The 10,970-nt window shown below is 42.4% G+C and overlaps 1 long non-coding RNA gene across 1 annotated transcript; it reads right to left on the minus strand.

Moving 5' to 3' along the window:
• Positions 1-7,336: 7,336 nt before the first annotated feature.
• On the minus strand, positions 7,337-9,037 carry LOC112955441. Its single transcript, XR_003250887.1, has 2 exons — positions 8,969-9,037; positions 7,337-7,375 (listed from the first exon to the last, which is right to left on the minus strand). It is a non-coding gene; the product is annotated as an uncharacterized LOC112955441 (long non-coding RNA).
• Positions 9,038-10,970: the final 1,933 nt, after the last annotated feature.

Here is a 10,970-nt window from a genome sequence, read left to right on the forward strand (position 1 = left end):
TACAAAAATTTCTGCCTTYGTGGTTTTCTGACATTTATAGAAATCCTTTTTTTTTGTATGTGTATATCTATAAAATGTTGTGAGTGATGTTATTTCCCAACACTTACTTTCAAAACTCTAACTTTGTCCAAGAACGTAGCTCTATATAGCCCTATAGAGATACAGAGCTCATAGCTCTGTAAAKATTACAGTGCAACTCTGGCTGACCTGCCTTGCTTCACACTTCGTGTCCCCCAACTGCAAATGCCTCAGGGTGGGATCCCCTTCTGCAGAGCAGAAACTAATAATCCCCAACGGGGAGAGACCAGAGAAAAAAGAAGCAATTTGCAATCTTAATCCCTGTGTGCAGAAATCACTGCATTAAATACTCAGCATGTACATCCTTTCAAAGTCAACTCTTAACATTGGTAAGTAAAATTTATTAATATATGGATGTATTTGGCTAGTAGAAATATGTCTTGCATTACAAAAGAAACATGTAGAATTTTGAGTAAATAGGTAAGCCATTATACGGCAGAAAGAAATGGGTGTGCTATGGAAAAAAATACATTAAAGGCAAATTTCTCTATTGAAGTCAATCCTTGTATCTTTTAAAATCATATAGCAAGAATAGTGTTTTCAGCTTTTAGAAAACAGTAAGCTATAAAGCAGGAAGATTAAACATTTATAAGGTAGGGAATTACAGGGTTGAGTGGGGAAGGTGTGATTCTACATTTTTTGGCGTGACAGGGTTTATCTGGAGTGAATTTTTGTAAATCAGCCATGGTAATTTATGTTTCCTTCTATATGTTTTCCTAATAATGCAAATGATTTTATACTGGAGATGAATTTCACTGACTGCTAAGGAAGAGGGTTTCCATGACATTTTATGTGAAATATTAGCATGAATGCTTTTGTTTAAACTTGCAGCCCCTACACAACTAGTATTTCTGCTGTGTGAGTCAGATAACAAATCTGGCTCCATAAAAGCGGAGAAGGATCAATGGATCAATGGTGGATCTGATTAACTGCAAAAATGTCAAAAAAAAAAAAAAATCAGATACATTGTAAGTATTTTAACATTCAGAATTGTTCTTCAATTCTGTCAGATTTCATTTGTAGTAACACAGGATGCCAATTCTCATAAATATTTTTATATATATCAAATTTTCCCGATAGTGGTTTGGGACATTTTGCTTGATATGCATGGCTACCTTGGCATATACCAAATGTCATTTCTGCAAATCACAGCAATAATAATCCTACATTAAAAAAAAAGAGAAAGAAAGAAAAAAAAAAAAGTTGTTTCATGCCATATCCCTTTATTGACATTTTCTTTTCTCTATGTTGTTGATTACTAAAGATGTGGTCAAGTAGTGCTCCCATAGACGAACCTTACAGATCTTAGTTGGACTCTCAGTGCAGAGGAATATTTTACGYTGAGCAAAGTCTCCCAGCACTGAACCACTAAATAATTAATCTGCTCATTCGTCCTGGTGAGCGGTCATGCTCTGCTTCACCTGTCTGTGGYTGACTGAATTTAAATGATCGCTGAAGCTGATGGAGAGAGGTTTGGGAGCCGGCGGCAGCGCCTCTCCCAGAAGGGCTACGCAATTCAGCTGTCCTGTGGTCGACCAAGTCTTCTTGACACCGGTCATGGGATGTTATTAAATGTTATTAAAGAGAGGAAAGCTCTTCTGATAGACCAACAAATTCTTACTCTTTTTAAAATCTTTAAGAGAAAACTGGTACAATACTCATGGAGAGAGTAGTAGGTGCTTGCCCAGGTAAAGGTCCTTGTAAAATTTATGGGTAAGGGGAGACAGTGAAAAACAAGTTGCATAAAGAAAATTCTTTTCAGAAAATTCATGTCTGTGCCACTTCTCTCGTTATGTCTATGCCACTTCTCTGTTTATGAAAACATTTTTATTCAGCCACACTCAGAGAAAATTGTCTGAATGTCAGATTGTTAAGCACGTTTTGCATGTTTGTTTAGCGTTTTGTGCTCCAGATTTAGAAAAAAGACTGTGCTTAGATCCATAGGAACCACTGTGGATTATTCTCATGTTTAACAAGGACATGGGTCTGGTTTTTCAGCAGTGCTGAAAACCCAGAGCTGACTTTGCTTCCCTTCAGCTCTGTCTTCCAGAGAAGGGGTCTTCACACGGAGCTGTCTGTCCCAGTGTAAACCGAGCAGAGACCATCGAGAGCCGGTCGGATTCCACTTGCACCATCCCCAGCCTTCATCACTGGAATACACGTCCACCTTTGGTCTAGTGCCGAGAGGGATATACGAATATGAAAGCACAAAAGCATGACTTTTTTTTTKCAGTGAAAGTGAAAATGCAGCACAGTAAATGCTTGCCATTTATTTTATTTTGAATAAATGTGCTCTGTGGACATATCTGCTCGCCTTTCTGTAAATCCCAGCAAGTGCCTATCAACACACCTGTGCTGCCAGCTCCTTTTAAAAAACTTATCTTTGATATTGAGTCCTTCAGAGCAAGTACTTCCCAAGAGCTGGGAGCTCATTATACGACTGTAAAGCTACACGTGTACATGAGAAAAAAGAAAAAAAAAAAAAAAAGCTTTATACTTATGGTAGCTGTGATTGCTTTGATTAATGACTTTGATAGCTGCCTCCTGGGCACATACCCTGTGATTTTCTTTACTGATGGGTGATCCATACAATCCAAGTAAAATAACTTTGAGAAACAAAACAAGCCAACAACAAAAAAAACAACAAAAAAACCCACTGCACATACATCATTTCTACTTATTGCTGTTGTAATTATATTCTGCTGTTTAGATGACAAAAATAATTAACCACTAAGTTACATATATTAAACTATAAGAATTCTGTCAGCTCTTAGAGTTCTTCAGATTTACCTAACTTTGTTGTAGTCACAATCTGGCTCCATAAGTGTATGAACTTGTGTGAATTAATCAAACTTGGCTCTGGACTGTGTTTATTACTGACGCTATTACTGTAATATGGAATATTGTTTTATCTCCTACTGAGGAGAGGGAGACTTGCCTAATTTTTAGAGCCCATTCAGCCATTAGGCAGCTAGGCGATATTCAGGCGCTTAGTTTTTGCTTTTATTGGAAAAGAAGTAGAAGTAATACAAGCTGCATAAGTAAAGTAGTGCCTTAAATGTAAGAAAATCRTACATAAAATGATGACACCCCATAGGAATCCTCCTGGTGAGGATTAGGAGCTTTGTGTTTGGTGGAAGAGATCCAGAAGCAAATACACACAGAACCGAGAACTGTCTCATGGACTTCCTTGGGAAATATCTTCCCCTGTCAGGAAGGCTCCTTTATCCATTGGGCTGGAGGGCAGGAGCTCGGGCAGGGGCCTGGCTGCCTGGTGCACAGCAGCACTGAGGAGCTGCCGGGCAACCTAGGGATCAGCAACGGGATGCTCCATCCCAGCCTCATTTACCCTCATTTACTGACAGGGTCCTGTGTCATCTCTGTGCCACCAAAGCTGTTTTTGCTACTTTTCAGCAACTCATACCGGAGCACTTTGACCCAATCCAAGACTGCTGGACTTACGACTGCTGCTCCCAGTCATAAGTATATGGGAATGTCCAAATGATGTCATCCTGGGGAGATCGAATGAAGCCTTCCTGCAAAACAAAAACCACAAAAGGCTGCCTCTCTTCACCCCTGAGGACTCATCATCATTCAGTGATGAACCACTAGGAGTCTGCTGTTCTGTGGCTCTGAAATGGGTGCCCAGTGTCTTAATACATTTCCGAAGTGTTCATCTGCATGAAAAAGAACGGAGGCAAAACATCCCACTTTATGTGAAAACCTAGGAAAAATAACAATAAAAATGGGGAGCACAGAAATTCTAGAGATGAATGTCTCAGAAATTTATCACAATATGATTTACAACAAATAATGTGGTAAAGCTGGTAAATAATAGCAGCAGAGGGGGAAATTAAATATTTTAGGATGGGAGGAGAAGAGAGTTTTTTGAGAAGGGCTGCAGGTGAGATGCAAAGTTAAAGATATGGTGGAGGGCTGCTCCTGGCATTGAGAGGGCTGCTCCTGGCATTGAGATTTGGCAAGGATGCTTAACCCTGGATTTGGCAAGGACATTTAGCCAAAGAAGGATCCTGAAAACTAATCTTAATTTCCTATTTTAAGTCCTTCTTCACTTGAAAAAAATCTTCCTCCTCTGCAACAGCTGGTGAAGGAGGAAGGCCGGGTACAGGGATCTAATCCAGGTGTGGACAAGCCTCGCTGGGATGGTCTTGGCCTGGGCTCAGCAGTGGGGAGCCTGTGGGGTCCCTTGTGGTGCGAGAGGGCAGCGCCCGCTCAGCGGGACCGCGTGGGCCTCACGCCGGGGCCGCCCCGGGCGGAGGCGTCGCGGCGCCGAGCGCGAGGGCCGCGAGGGCCGCGAGGGCCGGGGGCGCCCTGAGGGGCCGGCGCTGCCCATGCCCGGCAGCTGTTGGGCTGGAGGCCGCGGCTGCCGCCACATCTGCTCTCACCGATCCGGTTACCGCTTCACGTGGCCGCCTCCTGCGTTCGGGGCCATCTGACTAAGTTATTCCTACAGCGAAACCAGAGCGGCATGGAAAACTGGGGAAGGAATCCCATTTTCCTGCGCTTTTAATTACAAGGAGTGTAGGAAGCCAGCACATCACCCTGAGTGTTGCAAACAAACGCGCGGCTGTAAGCGGCATCAGTCCTTACATTTGTTTCCCTAGACGAGACTGGTGAATTTGGCTTTATCTGCACAGGCTGAACTTCATCATTCCAAGACATAAATACTGACTTTGTCAAGGGCCTGAATGCGGCAGCGAGGACTCCGCTCCTGGCCCTGGAGCACAGACTAATAGKCACTGTGAGGTGCCTCTGTGCAGCCTCAGCTGCGAGATTTGCAAGTGAAAATAACACAATAACTGTGAATAATATAACTCTGTGCCTAGAGCATCCTTTTTCCACAGTGCTGCCAGTGTTTTATGAACGTTCATCCAGATTCATAATCAGTTGTTTTCAACGGACAGAGCAAAGGAGTTGGAAACCGAGTAGAGGCTGCTGCTGAGAGTGACTGTGCAGCCAAAAAGCTCCACTAGGCACCAGGACATCCTTGTGCTTGAGCACTGGGAGATCTGGAGCCACTGACACGTGTAATGTCACTCCAGTCACATAAATATTTAATACATTTCTGGAAGTTGTTTCACCCTGCAGAAATTTACATTAAGAATACTGCTTTTTGTAGTTTTTCCTAAAAGCATCAGTTTCATGTTTTGGACCTGTGATACCGAGCTACGCAGATATTGGTTCTTGACTCTTTTGTTTACAGCTGTTTTTATATTCTATTACATATATATTGGTTCAGTCTTGCTTGTTATAACTCTATATTTCCAAATTACCTATTACAGGCAAAAAAAAAAAAAAAAAAAAAGATGAGTATGCAAAATGTGTGGGTTGGAGGACAACTAGCATAGAAGTGCTATCTGAGTGTTAGCAAAAAGAGTGGTACAAATTAATGAATAAAACCGCTTAGTCCAATGTGGTTTTTGACCATAAAATATCATTTTATTGCTTGCTGCACAATAATTTAATTACTATTGTGAGTTATTATGTTAGGATTTTACTGATATTTTTACTGATAACACTAAAAGCCTGCAGTGGTACCAGCTCAACTATTAGGATTTTTTTTCTGCAGCCTGGGCACAGCTCTTGGGCGAAGCTTTGCTTTCTTGTTTTTTTTTTTTTTTTTGTTATTTGTTTAGTAAATAAACACTTTGAGTGCAATACAGAAGTTTTAGACAGTATTCCTGAGAACAGAATTGCACTCCTAGTCAGTTTTGAACTAGTCTGAATAATACATATGTGCAGGTTTTGGTGCAGAAAACCTACCAGGTCAGAGCCACTGATGAAATTCAGGAGATGGGAAAGACTCAATTTAGGGATCAGTTTCACATATGAAGATATGAATCGCTGTCAGCATTGTATTTTTGTCTGTAATATTTATTTATGGCAGCCCCATAACCTTATATTACTATTATTAACTTATATACTAATAATTATTAGTTAATATTATTAACTTATAAATTAATGACTTACATTACCATTTGTTTTACCATTACTTATTTCTACAGCTTGTTAATAACCCTCGTGATGAGCCCTATTTCAAATTTTTCTGTGTATTCTTTATTTACCTGGGCTAAAAATGGAATAAATGCAGATATCACTGCTGCTATAAAGGCAGCAAGACGCTCCACGGAACGGTGGGAAAAGGCTGTTCCGGAAATAATCCCAAGGTGAGGGATACCAGGATGGCACTTCCCGCCCCGCCGGTCTCTGGCTCCCGTGCTGCACTTGGCCTGCACCCAGCAAACCGGCCCACAGCTCCCATTTGGAAAGGGCTGTCGCAAGTTGAGGCAGGTTAATTTAGGCAACAGGAACTTTAAGAAGTCACTGCCTTTGGACGCCCATGCACACGCCTACTTCTTTGTCCATAGATATATAGTATTACATGTACACTGAATTACTTAAGATTCTGTTCATAACATAAACTAGATAAATTTGAATTTTGTTTWTATTATGGAGTTAGTTAGTTTTATTTATTTATTTTAAAGGCAGGCCTAAATAACACTAATTGTTCTGCTACTCATTTCCAGAGTTCTCTTTTTCATCCACCTGTTGAGTCTTGTAGTCACTCATGCTGGGGCAGGAGCTACTTTGATGTATTTTATCAGGGTTTTAGTGCAGTGGGGCTATCATTCTTGCCTGGAACCCCTAGGTCTTCAGAGCTGGAGGCAGCACAGATGAGATTGGGGAGGAGGAGGGATTTATGAACCCTCTGTCTCTTGAGTGCCAGCAATGACCATGAGAGCTACTGCCTCTGTCACCTCTAACCTCAATAGTCCCCTTAGATTGTAGATATTCTGGGTGCTGTAGGTGAGTTACAATAGTTTGTTCATATTGCACTGTGGAAAACACAATGCTATTACTGAAAACAGGACAATATTCTCTCTATTCCATTTAATACACAGTAAGAAAGAGACATTTTGGAGTCTAATACCTTACAGGAAAAGATAGTGACCTGGGAACTTATGTCTCTTAAAATATAAATCTGACAATGACTCACTCTGCAACTCTACATACCCCTCATATTTCAGTTTCCCAGTCTGTCAAAAAGGGAGATTAATACTTAACTTGCCTTTAACTGCAGTGATGATGCAAGAATTAATGACCTACGTTTGTGGAGAGCACTGCAAATGTGGCCACGTTGCTCCTCTGGAGAGTATGGAAGAGCTGTTGCCTTGTCTTGTCCATGGGTTACAGTCACCCCCTCTTCAGAACGGGAATGGGACCCAGCACTTCTCCYCAGCTGCTTTTCCTGGCCGGCTGAAGCCCAGTCAAGGCTCTGGAAGACGCAGTAGGTAGACAGAAACGGTGTGGTTTGGGGCAGGAGGTCCCATCCCTCTTGCTGCCGGGCCTGCCGGCTCGAGCCTGGCCGCGGGTGCTGCTGCGGTCACGTTTCTCATCTTCTGTTTTGTTAACACGACGACTCACTGGCTGAGGCTATTAAGGAATTACAGCTGCCCCGGCAGAGCTCAGATATCTCTCCAAATACAAGTTTTAAACCTTTATATTTAACCATGGCTGCTCACCCAGCTTCCGTGGCTGTGCTTCCTCCTGACCTGCCTCTTCCTCGGGGATGGGCAGCCCTGGGCAAGGCTGTGCCCCAGGCCGAGGCTTCGGCACCCGCGGAAAGGGAGAATTTGTCGGCATGAGCTTGTYGTGCTGCTGGCAAGCAGCAAAGTACAGGCAACAGATCAGCTTGTTTCTGGCTGAATTATTAGGCCAAACCACGGCCAGTTCTTCCCATGGATTTATAGGAGTGAAGGAGTTAGAAATCTGAATTTTGCGTACAGCAGCAGGGCTTGGCATTTCTTCCCATTTGCATTACTCAAGTGCCTTTACACTGTTTCTATTAGCTCACATTCTACATGTATTTCCTGTGAGCTCCTTGTAGGCTATACATGTTCATATATTGTCCACACAACTTTAGTACAGTTCATTAGTACAATAAAGGTTAAAGTCAGGCTCATTTGCAAAACAGGTGGAGTAAGTCTGGGTGATGTATAGAATTTTAAATTTATTTTTAGAGTTTTAAGTTTATGGTCYGTGAACCCCTGAGGCCTCTCCTATCCCTTCAAACAGCAACTAAAAAAGCTCGTTATTACCAACAGGTTTACAATTTTTCATGCAGGGGCCAATAATACCACTGATACATTTTTAGGRGTCTACTCACCAAAAAACATTGAGACCTCTAAACCCACGATACYGTTTACTGCCTGTGAACTGTGGGTATCATGCTATCAAACAGAGATAGTCCACAASGAGAAACACCCAAGAAAGATGAAACTGTTATAACCTAAAATTAATCTTTCTGTAGTTAAGCTTATGTAATTTCATGGTTATTGAATTACAGAATAGAAAGWAATGAGGAAAATGCCTAGGGACAGAGTACAATTTTGGTGATAAGAGATTTGGGGATAATAAAATAAAAGAAAATGATTAGCATGCCCACCTAAATATAGGTTGAGAAAAATAAATTTATTGCACATTGCATACATTTTGACAAAGTTAAAAGTGTGTACACATAATTAACTGTCTTGGAGACTTTACTTAAGTGACAAGAATGAGATCTGCTATTCTGTAGCTTCCGTTTCAAGCTGTATCATCATGTCTGTACTTGAAAAGTATCGCATCTGTTAACAGTTCAGTCGAAAAACTTGACTATGGTTGGCCAACCTTGTATAAGCTGCAATTTGATACCCAATTTGCCCAGCTAGATAAATATTAACAAGCATGCAGGCAGTGGATCAATATTGTAATTTCTTTTTGCCCTGTCAGGCTGCCACCAGTCAGCAATGTGACCTTTCTTACCCATCTCTAAGACAGCTTTCCTCTCAGCAATTCACCAAAGAGAAGGCTGGGGCAGGTAACTTACCCCCTCCTCCAACCCCCGGGCAGCAGAGCATAAACGTCCAGTGATCTCGCATCCCGTTGGGAAAGGATTCCGAAAGAAAACTGGAATGGTTTTCTTTCACAGAACAACGCACGATTACTCAATTTTATTTGTACGAGGCTGTAGTGCTACTGTCCCTCCTTCCTCCCCCTCTTTCATAACCCCTGCTGAAAATGGACTTTCCATTTCCAGTGCAGACCTTCCCAGGTGCCCCCTTTCCCTCGGCTGCTCCCGGCTCCGGGATCGCTCACGGCAGGCGCTGCTGCCGGTGCTCCATGTTCTTTCAGGCTCCTCAAGCTGCAAAACTTTGCCAGGGTGAATCACTCTGCTTTCTTATTACCGTGTGGAGAAGCAAGCTGAAACTTGCCGTTTGCAGGGCAGCTCTCATTTTGTTCTCTATGCTGTTTCTCTGCACTTGGCTTCCAGAGCTCAGTTTTTTTCTCTGATGCCAGCTCTGCTTGGACCCCAAAATGGACCAAATAAAGTAGTTATTCCTCTTTTAAACTAAAACTTTTAATCTAAACAAACTCTGAAAACTGGTGGAATTCTGAAATTCAGGTTACTGCTCCGGATATTTATTATCTATAATTATACTTTTTTTTCCTTTTTTTTTCTGTAATTTTTGCACCYTTCTGGCTGACATGAACAGTCAAATGCAGTGCTGTGGGTTATTCCACAGTTTGACTGAGAAACTAGTGATGAAATCAGGTGTGTCTGTGGCACAGTCCTGCTTGTTTGTAATCACAAGTCCTGTTTCCATTAGTGTAGGGTAGATCTTAAGCAGCAGCAGTTTCACRGGCCTAAATCCTTGTCCAGGCTCACTCAAGCCTGTTTGTGAGCCTTTTTCCCTGCCAGGTACCCCACCTATGTCCACATTGAGATGTTCTTGATTGCTTGGTCTCTCAGCTTCATGATGTTTCTCTTCCTCTGTTAGACACATCAGACATCACAAAGTCATACTGGGGAAACTTGTCCTCTTACAAGTGTCTCTGTTGCAGATGGTGACATGTCTAATGGAAACTGCTGACCCCGAGAGGGGTTGATGCTCCTCTTCAAGCTCCCACTACTTCATTGCAGATGTTCTTACAGGCAGTCAGATGGGAAATTGGTCCAGCACAATGGATAGGAGAAGTGACTGGAAGGTGGAAGATGAAGATCAGTGTTTGTGTTGCTTTTGGTAGAAGGATGAGCTTTTACCAGAGAGATAATTGTCAAGAAGGAGCAAAGTGGTCCTGTCAGCCTCCAAGTTCATGGTTTTCTCTTAACTGCAAGAAAAAAAAATGGAAAAACTTGAGATAAAATACTGAGATTTGTGGCATGGAATTGTGGTATTTTTCTCAAGGAAAGGTCTGCTTCACCGTCAGCTGAGAATAAAATAAGGAAAAAACTTCTGGAAATTGACTGTTGAGAAAGTCTGAGGCTGGTGGAAGTTGGAAGTGTGGAAGGGATTAGTGGGTGGCTCCGGGAGCAAAGGGCTGGGGCTGGAGAAGAACTTCTGCCCTGCAGCGAGGGCAGGGCTCCCGGGACGTGTTGCAGTTACTCTTTGCTAGGCAGTGTAATCTTCAGAGCAGACATTCAACTAGAAATGGGAGCCTGAGCCTGATGGGTTGGGGACAGCAAGCCAAACTTCCCTGCAGTGCAAAGGTAGATCGGGGTGCCATGGGCAATGGTCATCTCTTGCCATTGTAGAAAGCTCCCATGGGAAGTTCCTATTGCTATTCAAGTGCTTTTATAAGTCAGAGGTGTTTGCACTGAAGGTTTTGTTCTGGTCATACCTTTACTTGAAAGGACCACCAACCTTTACTTGAAAGGACCATCAGCTATGACTGATGAAATAACTAGCTCTGAAATTTCTTATATTTCACTTTGACTATGATAATTTCACTATTTCAGCTTTGACTGAGAATCCCGGACAAGAGCAATGGCAGGTTGTTGTGTTGGGGCTGGTGGGAGCTACATGTCTTAATAACAGTGCCTCCTCTGT

The sequence above is a fragment of the Nothoprocta perdicaria genome, unplaced genomic scaffold (genome assembly GCF_003342845.1).
Source record: "Nothoprocta perdicaria isolate Ctin4 unplaced genomic scaffold, notPer1 scaffold_57, whole genome shotgun sequence".
Lineage (NCBI taxonomy): Eukaryota > Metazoa > Chordata > Aves > Tinamiformes > Tinamidae > Nothoprocta > Nothoprocta perdicaria.